General features: G+C 44.9%; 1 protein-coding gene across 1 annotated transcript in view; it reads right to left on the bottom strand.

Annotated features, from left to right (window-relative positions):
• The window catches only part of LOC139657746 (partitioning defective 3 homolog), a gene marked incomplete at its 3' end in the record, with an annotated part of 222588 nt that overhangs the window by 127044 nt on the left and 80499 nt on the right, over positions 1-15045 (bottom strand). The gene's annotated exons all lie outside the window — the stretch shown is intronic.

Below are 15045 nucleotides of genomic sequence, written 5' to 3'. Positions count from 1 at the left end.
TGGTCCCATGCCAAGTGCCATGCCGTTTGAACAGGTAGACACAGGAGCAGACAGACACCTAGGACTGTCACAACAAGCACCTGGAACCAGTCCCCGGTACCGACTTCATTTATGAGCCAGTTTCTCCGCAGTCCTCCAGGGTCGGCCTGGACGCCAGGTCGGGGTCTGTCACTAATGGGGCTCTGTGAGTGCCAGGGTACCAGAGCTGTGAATCCCCCAGAGAGGCATCAGTCTGAAGGGCCCAGGCCTCTAATTGGGGGAGCCTGTGTACATAAATGACAGATTATGACCTATAAATGAGAATTTATGTGACCATTAGACGTGCCGGGTGATCCCGGCAGAGATGGAGAAGGCGCTCATTAGCTATGCATTCAGAATGCCTGGCTCTGCCTAATTAGCCTGGTGATACGTGGGCTACAGACATTTTTTTTTTCTTGTTTTCCAGGCATTTTGGGCTTGTTATTTCGGTGCGCTTTCAGGCGCAATTAGGAGGTGATTTGAATTCCCGTCTCCTTCTGCGTTTGTAACCTGCATTTTTTGGTGAAAAGAGAGGAAAACCAGGCATCGAGGGTACAGGAGATAACCGAGCGATCTAGACAATGCAGTTCAGAATCCATACAACGCGAGGAAACCGTCGCCAGTCGGCGTTGTGCGATACCTATCCAACTTCAACGGCTTTATGAGACAAGCCTCCCTCGTCACCCAGCGAGTGGATGAAGGGAATATTTACCCAATATTAAAAAAGCTTTGATTTGATATACCCGCAGGGAAGGGATATGTCTAGGAAAATGTCAAAATTGATGCGCTTGGCGGCAGGCTTTCAGTTGAACGGTAATATCTGAGAGATTGATCGGTGTGATTGGGGATTTGACGTCTGAATCAAATATTTGCACATGAAGTGCTGGTATTACTGCTGTGATATTGAGTGGGGGGGGGTGGAGTTGGGGGGTGGGTGGGAGGAGGAGACAAAGAAAGCTTGGAGACTGAGAATGATAAAGATATACAGAGAGAGAGATTGGTGATTATGTGCTATTGTTTCCAAACCAAATTATTAATCATTTTTATACATATAGGTGATTATATACTATTTTATACTACGTGTTTTCTAGCCTAATAGTTTCATATGATTTGAATGTATAAACTGTTGATTGTTGGTTTTACTGCTTTGGCAGTATTGTTTATGATTAACAGTCATGCCAGTAAAATTATTGAAATGAGAAAATTTGAATTGAGAGATGTGGTGTGTGTGTGCTCATTGAGCCCTACTGAAGCAGAGAGGGAGATTCAGAAATAGAGTGAGTGTCTCTGTGTGTGTGTGTGCATGCATGCGTGTGTGTGTGAGTGTGTGTGAGAGAGAGAGAGAGAGAGAGACAGACAGAGAGAGACCCCAATGAAATAAAGGAGTGTTTAATAAACCCTCTTCTCTGCTCCCCATCTGCAGCCATTCATCTCTATTGGCTCTGCCTCTTTTGATCAGCTCAGTGGAGGGCTGTGGGCTCACCAAACTGCGAATCCCACACTTTACACAATTAAGTGGCGACAGACAAAAGGTGCGGAAAACAGGGAGAGCGTTCTACAAAAAGAAGCTTCTCGCCTCTCCATTCATACAACACGGGGCCACGGCTCTCCATGTTCCTTTTCTTTTGCTCTTCCCTTTATACTTGGAACCTCGTTCCACAACCTGGGCGATTGGACTGTAATCGGATAGGGGAAAAAAGTAAATCCAGGTGTAAATTATCACCCAAAACAACTCCGGAGGCGGTCAGAGACACATTTGGCCTTGTTAACAACAAAGTGTAAATAGCAACTACAGAAATTAAAATCAACTTTCACACATGGATCCAACTAGGAGGTGCATCCAAGTGAAACAGGTGGCAGTCAGCTTGGATCGTAACATACTTGTCAAAATGGATTGTCTGGATATTGGTGGATGGGGAACAAGTGAGAAAAGGTGTTGACTGTCAATTTTTAAAGATGTAAATATTACAAGAAGAAGTTGTAATTCAGCAAAATCAGACACAATCCGGCGCTCTCTCTCACTCTCTCTCTCTCTCTCTCTCCCTCCTGCCCAGTCTTTCTCCGTTTCTCCGGCTAACAATGCCAAGAGTGTTATTCCTCTCTGAGGAGGCTGCTTGAGTTCCCATCAGGCACCGGGGCGGCGGGGCGGAGAGGGAAGCGGTGGCCGTGCGAGACGGCGACATCGGGGTGGGCTGGCCTATTAGCGCACTTCACAGCTGGTCCTCTCCCTCGCCTCGCTCTGTCTGTCTCTCTCTCACACACACACACACACGCACAATGGCCTTCAAGAGACCCATTGAAGGCTGCTAGTCTGAAAGAAAAGAGGAGGGAAAGAAAGATGGCGCTGGTCGTACTCTGAGCTCCCATTAAAAGCGTCTAACAGTAAAAGCTGCCAGAGAGGCTGGATGAGGGGCGAGAGACGGCATCCAGCAATTAGGGGGGAATAAGATGGAGGAAGAGGGAGCAGTGTGTGTGTGTGTGTGTCTATGTGTATGTCTGTGTGCGAGAGCCAGTGAGAGCCAGAACGTGTGTGTGTGTATGTGTAAGGAAGAGTGTGCCTATGAGTGTGTGCACATGTTCATGCATGTATGTGTGCCATTACATGAGAAAGTGTGCTCCTACATCTGCCTATTATGCCTTAGTGTGTTCCCTTGAGGCAAGTGTATGAGTGTGTGTGTATGAGTGTGTGTGTGTGTGTGTGTGTGTGTGTGTGTGGGTGTGTGTGTGTGCGTGAGTAAAACGACAAAGTGAAGGGAGTGGCGTGACCCCACACTGGCCGCTCCTCATCAAATAGAAGGAATCAGAAAGAATAATAAAATCCATCGCCCCTGTGGATGAGACAGGCTGAGAAAACCTCTCATCTTCCACACAACCAGGTGGCAGAGAGCAACGAGGACACTGGTTTCATCAGGACAAAGACTTAGGAGGCAACTCTACACCCTGATGACAGCAAAGACACAGCGAGAGACTGATAGAAAATTACAGAAATAAAGAGACAGACTGAGAATGAGGTTAATATCAATAGAGAATCTGCTTCCACCTGGTATGCATGTATGCAGATCTGATTTAGCTGGATTACATTTACACCTGACATTAAAATGTGTTTCATCAATCAGCAATAGAGAGTATCAACCCTGATGTTTATTTACATGAAAAAGTTTCAATTATTACTTTAAAATTGACAGTTAACATCTCATCTCACCCATCCATCAGTATTCTGACAATCCATTTTGGGCAAATTTGGGGGATTTATTGTAACAAGTTGCCTGAAACTGAGCAAAAGACAGGTGTTATTTTTTAATGCACTTCTTTCCATGTTGCTGGTCTAATTTAGACTGAAAGGTATCACAGGTTTCACCCCGCCTGCAGGTACTCAGAGGTGCCAATGACACTGAAATACATTATAATAGTCTTTTCCAGACTCTTTTCAGTTACATGATCACACCTTTCACTCTTTCCGGCATATCATTACAACATAGGAATAACACCAAGGAGGGTGTTAGCTATCATTTTCATCAGTACGTCATGAGAAGGTAAAACAAGACCGTTAACTAGCTCCCTGGTTTACCACTGATTAGCCTGATTCAGAAAGAAATATACGATTTTAAGACTCAATACAAGACTAAATTACTTAAGATTGCTATTTTTTGCAGTGTAGTCTTGATAAAAATGTCTTTTCACTAGCAGGTTTTTTAGCCATGTCATACCGATTAAATTTAGTCAATTACTCGCAGACTAAAATTGCATATGATTTTAATCAACAAACATAACAGCATTACTGTCATTAAAAACAGTTCTACAGCAGCAGCAGCTCTTTAAAGCACCACAGCTTCAGTGTAGATTACATTTGCAGCACTTAGGCGTTTCATAATGTATCTGTTGATCAGGGAGCTGCACACATTCACATCTGGGAGCAGTTGGATATGTTTGAGAACACTGTCAAAACGAAGGGTAATGCATGTCTGCATGATAATATTCAACAATCTCTCCGGTGATAAGCGTGCATTCTCGCATAGTCATTAATTCCATGACAAGTGATGAAGTTCAGTTGGAACGCCTGTTTGACCAACAAGATTTGCTTGGCTGGAAATATCTGTTGTGAAATATGTTGTGAAATGAAGACAGAAGGACAAAGACCCTTACATCACCTAAAGGGATCTTTTGTTTGGGTAATGTTTTGTGAAGGAGGGGGCGGTGGTGTTGATGACACTTGTCTGATATTTTGGGATGTTAGTGTGATGTTCATTCTCTAAGCTCCTCAAGCTGTGTCAAAGTGCTGTTAAGCTACTAATGTGGCCATTGACTGCTGGCCAACAGCAAAAACTCCAACAGCTTGTGTGAGGTCCACTTAGCATACAAACTGATGTTGGAAAACAGCCTGTTATGCTAAACAGATAGCGGATCAGAAATCCACTGTGAATGAGTCGACGCTTCTTCTGGCAAAAGACTGTAACGTTAAATCCTGCATATGTGGTTTGTTCGTTACTCAGATGTTTGAGGTCGGATTTTGCGGGAAATCTGCTGGATTGCTTTATGGCACAAAGTGGTTCTTCCAGTGCAAATGGATCTAAAACTTTCAGAGTCTCTGGTGATGGCAGATGGTGGAAGGAGTGAAAGGCCGATGGAAAAATCACTTCCAACATGTTAATCCTCTTCAGTAAAGCCAAAGAGAAAACCTTTGATTGAAGATGCAATATCCTCTTTGCGACAGTAAGCAACAGGATTTATAGGAAATGTGGTTTTAATTTTGAGAAACACTAGCACTAACAATACTACTGACATGAAATGAGGCTACGTCTCATTTGTTTATGGTAATTAGTTAATTTGACGATATATTGATGTTTAACATGCTAGCACCTTTAAATGAAAATAAAATCGGAGTATATAATCTATAATAGTAAAAATGTCAAATGTAAATCATGTGCAAAAATGGCAACAGTAAAAAAATAACGTAATAGCTTGGCACAGATGGAAGAAGGGTGTCATCCTGTTAATAGCTATTCTCTTCAAACCACTTCTGGCACAAAAGCAAATCTGCTCTCAATCAAAGTGGCTGTCAGATGTGCAGCTATCTATAGTTGGTCTGACTTCCGTCCTGCCTGTCTTCCATCACTCAGACAGCTTTGGTCTTCAGAGGCGCCCCTGCCCCCCCAGAAGGAGGACAGGGCCACATATGGTGCATGGATAGACCTGCGCTGATCCATCCAGCAGCCTCCCGCTGCTGTTGAATGGACCCTTTCACACACTGTTTAGGTTGGCTCCGGGACCCAAAGAGGAGCGCGCGCAAGTGCAAAAAATGTCCATCTTAATGAGTCATTTATTTTTATTTCAATGTGAATATGTTAAAATGAGTGAAACATTCTGCCAATTGGGCAAAATAAGTTGACTTGTTTCCAGTGTAGTCTCACTAGGAATTTCCTAGAAAGAAATCAGATCAATCTAATGACAAGATTCAAGTTGATTTGCATTAGGAACAAGTGAAAATAACTCTCATTGGCAGATTTTTTTACTTGTTTAAAAAATAAGATTTTAAGATTCAATACTAGATGGAATGAATTAATATTTTTGTGTCTTGTATTTTTGAATCTTTTGACTGGGCATTTATAAGACACAGGCATTTATTTCATTTTTCGTTGTTTTGTTCATTTGTTTCTCTCAAGGTTGGAAGTTTTGTTGTGAGCCTCATGGCACTTTCTGTCTTTCCTGCATGAAATGGTAATTTTTTACTCCTTTCTGTTTCTGTTTTTGCCTTTCTTTTTACACACACACATCACTTCACTTCACTGCTATGTTTTTAAAAATATGTAAACCAAACTATGATGACTATTTATTTAGGAAAACATTAAGATATCACCTGTTCACAGCACTGGTGTTTGTGTGCTTTGGGAGCAAGCATGTGTACATATATATGTGTGTATGTATATGCATGTCTGTGTATGTGCACATACACCTGCATGTACACACCGTCAGCGAATGCATGCATGTTGGGATGCATATATGTGCATATCATATCATATATACACGTGTATTTGTAAACATAGTATTTGTGTGTGTGCATGCGTGTGTGTCGGCCTGTGTGAGGTCTAAGTCTCCTGTCTCTCTCCTGCCTTTAGCCTTCTGAACACACTCTCTCTCTCTCTCTCCATTGAGCCTGCCTCGCTCGGCCAGGCGGCCACTCTTCCCTTCCCCTACTGGGATCTCTGTCTTCATGGAATCCTATTAGACAAGGCCTGCTTCCATCTGGATCCAGCACTGACAGCCCATTCATCAACACCGCTGTCTCACACCGCATACACAACACACACACACACACACACAACACACACACAGGGCCCATTATTGTGGACTGGGATGAACAAACATCCCATAATAATAAAAACAGGCACCCACCGGGAGAAAGGAATGAAATGGCATCGCCACGGCGAGCGCCAGAGAGGACGAGAGGGGAAGATGGAGAACAAAAGGGGAAGTGTTTGATCAAACTGGAAGAAAGGGGAGTGGATTGTGGTGTGTGTGTGTTGTGTGCGTGTGTGTGTGTGTGTGGTCTGTGACTGCTGTGTGTTGCCTGTGATGCGTGGCCGTGCCGGGCTCGGCCCTCTCTCTGTTCATGACAGGCTGGCTCTTGGTTTGAACACAGTGATGAAAGAGGCTTCTGAGACTAAGGAGCATGAAATAACTTACCTGTAGGATCAGAGGCGCGCCACACACACACACACAGCAGGCAGCAGCAAGGCACCGGGAACAAAAGACAGACAGACAGAGAAAGAGAGAGAGAGAGAGAGAGGGAGAGACAGGTTAATATCAACAGACAATCCATGTGGGATTTGAGTGTGTCGTGCAAACACAATACGGCTGAATGAAAAGCAAGGTTATCATTATCATGTGAAAAGGGATGGACCCACTGATGTAGTGGTAAATAAAAAGGTGGGTAAACTGTGATCCCAGCTGGTGATCATCATAAGGCAAACAACCACCAGTATAAACAAAAATCAATCATACTATCATTCATTTATGCTTTTCCCCTTAAAAGACCCAGACTGATACAACTTACATCAGTTTGATGCCACTTACTATGATGTATACTGTATGAGTTTTGCATAATTAAGCTCTAGAAAGGTGAGCACACTGAGTTTAGGTGGGTTTACCCTCCACTACATCCCAGGATGCACCTGTGTACGGAGGTTAGACACACTCTGGAAGTAATCAATGTTCAATCAACTGACTCTTGGTCTTCAATACAGAGCGGAAAAGGCATATTTTTCACATATACACACACGCGCACGCACTCACATACACACACACACACACACGTGGATTGTCAGCAATGCTATTGGCAGCAAAGCCGTGAGAGGCTGATGGAGTGGTTGTCTTGGTAACGGAGACTGGCACAGGTTATTATGAGGGAAGAAATGAAGGGGAGGGAGGGTGAGCGAGGGGCACGATGCAAACATCTGCAGTGAGAGAGAGAGAGAGAGAGAGAGAGAGAGGTGTGTGTGTGGAGGGATAATACAGTGGATTCACCTGTAGAGAAAGTTCACTCTCTCCCTATCTCCCCTATCAATAATTCACATTAATCAAATGAATCAATAATTCAAACAAATATGTACACCTACAGCCGAGGCTCTGTTATATTTCCTAATGGGGTGTACTTAAGAGAGGAGACGATGAAATAAAAATGGAAAGAGAAAGAGAGAAGATGGGGAAAAAAAGGAGGGATCGCAGCAAGCCGACCCGGTGAAAGACTGACAGTGGCCCCCAACCCCCTTTATCTCTCCGTTTTCTCTCCCTCCGTCTCTCTTCGGTGAGTCTGTAGCCCTGTGGTTGATTCCTTTCTCCCCACCTCCGTCCTCCATCCCTTCACCACCACCCCCCCCCCCCACACACACACACACACACACACTTTTACGGAGGGGAGAAAACGAGTATCCAGGCAACCCAGCATCGCTTACTGGTGAGCGGATGGGTGGAAGGGAGGAGGAGGTGGCGGAGGGGTTAAAATGACAGGGAACGGACGTGGAGGAGAGGAGAGGAGATAGGAGGAGAGGAGAGGGGGAGAGGAAAGGTGATAAGAGGGTGTAGGAGGAGAGGAAAGGAGGAGAGGAGATGGGAAGAGGAGAGGAGATAAGAGGAGAGAAGAGGACAGGGGGAGGGAGGGAGGAGAGGAGGGGAGGGGAGGAGTAAAAACCGCATTGTGATGGAACCGAGAATACAGATGAGACGCAAAACAGGATGGAGTTGACGGAGGAGGAGAAGCGAGAGAGAGGGAAAGAGCGAGAGTGAGGTACAGCAAGAGGCAGCGAGAGAGACAAAGAAAGAGAGTGGTAGCAACTGAATCCCTCAAAAAAAAAAGGAAAAAAGAAAAAAAAAACATGCCCAGTGCGTAGGGAAGTAAAATAGGTCAAGTACCGGCATCCACTGAACAATGAGATGGAGCAGAGATAGAAACAGCCAAATGGGGAGAAAGGGAGACGAGCTTTCTGCTTCACAAATGTAAAACGAACTCTGATTATCCAACTTGTTTAATTCTAAGAAAAAAAAAATGCAGGCGTAAATGAAACAGAAAAGAGTGACACCAGGAAAAGAGATCATGGAGAAAAGGAGCAAGGACTGCATTGGCCAGAACAGTTTTCCCTTTCCACAGAGGATTCTTCAATTACTGACATTTAATTCAGTGTGATCTTTCATGCCCTTAAGTACAGACACACTGCATTAACTGAGCTGCCTACCCTTTTTATTGTTAGACTGAAATTAGTGCCTGTTATTGATCCAATCCATAATGCTGTAATAAGTGGGTTTTAAACTTGAAAAATGAGAAAAATTGCCACGGACAGAGAACATTTCTAAATCCAAATGCAGTAGTTTATTACTTGACTAAAGAGTTTATTAGCTTTGGAGGTAGAGAAAAAGCAAAGCGGATGAACGGACAAAACGTAAAAGATGCAGAAAGAAAGAGGAAAGAAAGTTCTAGGATGAACAGAAGAGAAGCAACAAGTAAATAATGTGGAAAGCATGCAGGGGAACAAGCTGTTCCCTATGTGGGTGAAGATGCAGTTTCCCAAAGATGAGAGGAAATAAGCCAACAAAGAGCAGCGGGAAGAAGGAAAAGTACCGATACAAGCTGTTGACCAGAACAGCTACACATGCCTCTGCTCTTTCCATTGTTTCATTAAATGCGTCTTGTATGTCTCTGCACTTAATTTCGTTTTAATTGTGATTACGCATTGTGTTGTACGCCTATTGCTGCTAGCCAAACTCCCCCAGCGGTGAACAACAAAGAGCCAAACTCGAATTTGAAAGCGGGCTGTTTGTGCGGCAACTTCCCGAAAGAAGACGGCCCTTCTCCTTCGCCGTGTATTGCGGCGGATGTAGACTTCGGAAGTAAACATGTTTCGGGAAAAAAAAAATATATATAAAAAAAAAACAAATTAACACGGCAAATTGGAAATTATGTTAATTCCGACGTGTCTCGGGGCGTTCGCGGGGCGTTCGCGGGAGGGAAAGCTGCGCGATAGATAAGGCTCCAAGAAGACAGGGCTTTCCTCCGCTCCCAAGACCCCTCCAGACATAGAGCCGGATGGGAGAGGAGGAGGAGGAAAAAGAGAGAGGGAGAGAGCAGAAATAGAAATATTGTTTTTTTTTGTTTTTTTTTTTACTTTTTTTTTTTTTCTGTCAAGAAAAGGAAGGGTTTTGTTTCTCGTTTTGGTCACAATGGTAAAAGAGACATGCCAAGGAAAGTTTGCTGATGAGATGTACAGCTCCTCCCGGGCTATAAACACAATACTTCTTTGTGATAGGCTCATAAACGGACGGACAGATGAGAAATGCAAACGCACAAATAGAGAGAAAGACAGAAATACAGACAGACACAAGCACTAAAAAAGTATGATTTGTGGTGATTTGTTCACGGTTGACCCCGAAAAAAGATCTCTTCCACTGCTCTGCATGGGATCATGGGGCCAGCTTAGTGCGCACACACGCACACACACACACACACACACACACACACACACACACACACACACATAAAGTGGCCCTCAGGATGGTCGGATGGTGACATTTGATAGGGCGGAGGGTAAGCTCATCTCCAAATCCACGGTAATCCATGACATGTACGTCCACGGTGAAATGGGATGTAGGAAGCGCTGTAGCATTCTGCATCATTCACGGTGACTGACTGACTGTCTAGTGACATGAAGTGTGGAGAGGTCGGCCATATTCCTAATGTATTTATCATGGAGGAACTGGATGCTGTGGACTTTAATCTTTGGTAGGCAACCCTCTCCAAACACAGGCGGTTTTAGTTTGCCAGACCGTTGTTTTTTTAGCGCCACTTGACAAAATGACACAAAATCACGTGTATGGCGGGATCCGATCCCCCAAATCACGCTGCGCAATCACTAGACAGCCACGTTAAAGCCCTGTGGGGAGCAATCTGGGCCATTTCCAAGCAGCATCTCCCACAGCCATGTGAAAGAAAAGGAAAAAAAAAAAAAAGCTTTCCGCAGAGGAGCTGAGCTCATTTTGAACACATAATTGTCCTCCTCTTCCCCTACAGCCTCATTACAGCGCAATCTGATTACGGCGTGGAAAACAAAGGATATGGGAGGATGAAAAAAAAAACAAAAACTCATCCGACATCGACAGCGAGGCGGGAGCCTCTGTTGTGTCTTTGGGCGGATTTGTCAACTTTATAGGCCCTCGACCGGCCCTTCACCCGGGCTGCTTAGCGCCGGTTTGACTTTTTTTTTAGGCGAGCCGGGGAAAAGTACAACTCTATAAAAACGCGGTTCGCGTTCAACCCAGGTGAAATTGCATGTCAGAACCGTTTGGCTTTCGGCCGCGTAAAACCATAAATTCTCATCTCCAGTGTCAACGCCGCCGCAGCCGGAGCGGAGAAGTGGCAGGAACCTCGCAAGGCCCTAACACGGCCGTGACTGAAGTCAGCCCATTTTCGGTGTATGACAGCGGCAGAATGAGACTGTTTCGGCTCAGTTACCGCGCCGACGAGCGGCTCCCCTGCTCCCAATGAGCAGATTTCATTGGCCTCTATTACTGGGTCAGGCTGCGTGTGGCGGCGGCTGTGTGTGTTTGAGTAGGCAATAAGCCCGGTGTCACTGTCGCTTTCATCAGCCCGAGCTCTCTCTCTCTCTCTCTCTTTCTCTCTCTCTCTTTTTCTTTCTCTCTCTCTCTCAAGGGCCGCCGGGGAGAAACCATCCGACCACGCAGGAGGTAGGGAGAGACCGACCGCACCACTGGGAGATCAGCAGAGGGGTAAATCTAACAAAAATGGTGCACCTATACTTTGAATTAATATGTTATGTCCTGATTTTATCCAGCTATGATCAATTCACCTCTCACTTACACCTGATATTTAAGTTGTGTGTCTATACCCAGACTGAAATTCATTTGCTCTGTTCCTCACTAAATGCAAAATCACCAGCATGACAAACTCAAACCTCATGCAAAATTATTCTTCTGATACCTCTTCCTCGCAAGAAATCTCAGGCGCTAGGGGACGTTGCATTTCTCTGCTGTCAAGAGAAAACCTCATCACTCCAGTTTGGGTAATTTTCGTGCTTTTCCTTGAATTGAAGTTGGCACAGTCCTCGCAGGTTGGAGGGATTTTCTAACCCTTGGGCTTATGAAATCCTTTGAAAGTCTGCTGTGTAATTCCAAAAATGCATGGTTGTCAGTCTAACACTAAGTCCGCTTGTCTTAATTCCTGAAAACTTGACACTTGTGGAGATACTGTAAAAGGTATCACCTGCCAGCAGCGATTTTCTTTCACATCAACACTTTTCTACGACAACAGCATTCCTCAAACAGCACACCTCACTGCTACAGTAAACTAACTGGCAACTGCATACTGCTGTATGTGTAAGTTGTACAGTTTCATTGCGAAGATTATGATAAATACGGATAAAACCAGGCATCGCAGCGAGAGTGCACGACAATGAAAACTCGTTGCGCAGGCAATCATTTCCGCTTACATCGCTGATGCATGCGGATTGGCTTACATGCGAACGCTCTATCTACCCATCTTCAATACTCCTTGGGTGCATTTGTATGTGGATAAGCTCTACCCAGAGATAATCCACACGCCCAAGATGCATGTTAATGCCAGGCGTAAAGGACGTTTGCACCTTAGCCACAAACATAAACCCAACTTCTCCTTTAAGAGACGTTCTGTAAGTCTCTTAAAGCAACAGCTCAGACTGTGGAGTTTATTTCCTAGGATGTAAATCAAGCTGTTGGTGAATCTGTCCTGGCTGTGTGAAAGTGAATCATACCGACTCCAGAGGTAAGATAGTGCAGCGGCGGGCTGAAGAATGATGGCTGATAGGTCGCAAGTTCAACTCCTGTTCTCCAATGTTGTGTGTGTGTGTGTGTGTGTGTGTGTGTGTGTGTGTGTGTGTGTGTGTGTGGTTACAGGCTGAGGCACTTACTCAATTGATTGCGCCCTACAGACCAGACACAGCTTGATTTGGGGGCGGAGGGAAAGGACAGCTATCCTGACAGCTCCTAATTGAATACACACACACACACACTCGCCACACACACACACACACACACACACACACACATAGGACTCACACTCCAGGTGCTGTGGTAGTATGGTTGGAAATGTGCTGCAATCACTTCACCCTGTCACATGTGGGGCAGACAAGGTGAGTGTGTGTATCCTAGTGTGCATAGGCGTGTGTGTGTGCGTGTGTGTATGTGTGTGTGTGTGTGTATTGCAGGACCATTGGTGTGCACATGCACCTGTGTATATGGGTGTATGTGTGTGTGCTGAATCTGTGTGCATGCATACATGTTTATGAGCAGGCCAGTGCAGGGCTAATCTGGAGTCTGTGCATACATCTCATCCATGGGGGATTTGATGTGAATGAGCAGAGCAGAGCTGGAGTACCACGCCCTCCCCCGGGACCAGAGCTCTCTACCGCACACAGGCCCAACACAGCCCCCTCTCGCCGGAGAAAACACATTACACAGACAGCTGCAACACTCATCCACACACTCACTCACATCCACTCGTAACACCCCAAACACAGGCTAAACACCTAAAAACACAGTTGTACTTCGAGAGAAAGGCAGGCTGTCTCTCATCCCTTTGGTATCCTTTGGTATAAAGCCTCACAGACATCTTTACTGATGTCAGCTTATATGATTTCTAGGTAATAGAGTTCAAACAGTCTTCAAACAGTTTACCTCTCACTGCCATTTGGAGCTGCCAACGTGCAAAGTTGCCTAGTACAGCCTTAATGCTTTTAGGGTGTTGCCATAGTGCCATCATCAGCTATGAGAATGCATCCAGGCAGGCCCGTCAGTGTAATAACCCCACTGTTGCTTCCCCCGCCGCCTAAATATGACAAACAATGCCGCGAAGCTCAACCTTTTCATTGCGCCAAGCGTTGCCTCTTGAATAAACGACCCCCCTAGTAACGCTTCGAGCGCTTTTCTTATTCCGTTCTGGCCCCTCTGATCATCAGTCCTCGTCCAGCTCCATTAGAGCTGTTTCATATCAGAGAATAACAATATCTCAGTCACTCTGCGGCTCGCCGCGCCGCCGTAGAGCTAATCAATCTGCGGCTCGTCCTCTCGATAGGTGCGCCGGTCGGCCGGCATAATTCTCCAGTCAATTACCTCCAGGGAGAGAAGCAGGGGGAAAGATGACAATGGACGCTGATGAATGCCACTCAGGACTCAATTTAGCCAGGCAGAGCGCCGTCCCTAAGCTGGCAGTAAGACAATCGGGGCGTCTAATGGGTATTTATATGAGCTCCCCTCCAGCCTCCAGCTATTTGTTACAGAGAGAGTTTACTGGTGGAATGGACTGGGCACACTGGTCTATCTATATGCTGTGTTAGTGTGCGTAAGGACATCATGGTAGAAGGCCAGGGTGTGTGTGATGGTGGCTAGTGTGTGTGTATGCATGTATGGGTACGTCTATGCATGCATGTGGAGCAGGTGCATGTGTGTGTGTGTGTGTGAAGGTTTTTGTTCTAAATACACACATTTCCAATTGTAGTATGATGCATACACAATGCATAATAAAATATCTGAATATCAAATTTCAGGATAGTGGCAAACATGAGCTATAAGCACCAATCAAATGACTATCAGTGCCTTTAGCTCTAATCTCAACTGCCTGATTTGAACAGTAAAAGCTACCAACACACACCAGTAGATGGGAACTGGAACATAGTTAAACAGTTGGTGAAGGTATTTAACACATCATTATGCTCTCGCTAGACGGAGAGAGACAGGGAGAGACAGGAATACTCAATTCATTGGTGCAGGTCCTGAACAACAGATTTGGTGGAAGAAAAGGGTATAGAACGGCCAACAAAAAACATGTATCTGGGCCTGAGAAAGAAGATAAATAAAACATAAAATTACATGACATTTCGCTGCCAAAATGTATCAAATGTGTCAAATTAAATAATTTAAGAAGACTGCTCTTATATCTGTGTATCTGTCACATTTCAGAAGAATGTACAGCTTTGTTTCTAGTGTGCACAGCCTGTCTCTGTGCAGCCAGATCTACCCGTTTCTACTGAGAGGCTGTCCAGATAATCTGCAACAGTGTAATTCTATTTAGAGCCAAATAACTCCAAATAAATTCCAATTTTGCTTTGCGTTTTGGCTGTGTTTCCCCGATAGGTTATGTGCTGTTGCTTTATAATTTGGTTAGGCCTGATTGATGGAGAGCTGTTCTCAGATGAAGCAGGGTGAGTTAATAAACTGAACCTCAGGACTCTTTTCTATACTCTCCTCTTGGCAACTAAGGGCCTGGAAAGGGAGTGAGGAGGTTGCTCGCTTTAATATGGTTATAAAATTTAATGGTTCTTGTTTGAATGTTTATTATGAGGGGGAATTTTCAAAGTTCAGCTCTGCATGCATTGTGAGGAGTCCTGAATGGCGAGGGCCCCGTTCCTCACTACCATAGATGGTTGTTCTTGCAACTGTTGCTATTCCCATGGGAACTAGATTAGCCAGCATGTATAGGACCAGCCCATGTGG

Source organism: Centroberyx affinis, unplaced genomic scaffold (assembly GCF_046629955.1).
Source record: "Centroberyx affinis isolate AG114_WGS23_722 - 3 ecotype Tasmania unplaced genomic scaffold, CSIRO-AGI_Caff_v1 ptg002748l_1, whole genome shotgun sequence".
Classification (NCBI taxonomy): Eukaryota; Metazoa; Chordata; class Actinopteri; order Beryciformes; family Berycidae; genus Centroberyx; species Centroberyx affinis.
This window is presented reverse-complemented; position numbering and strand designations above follow the sequence as displayed.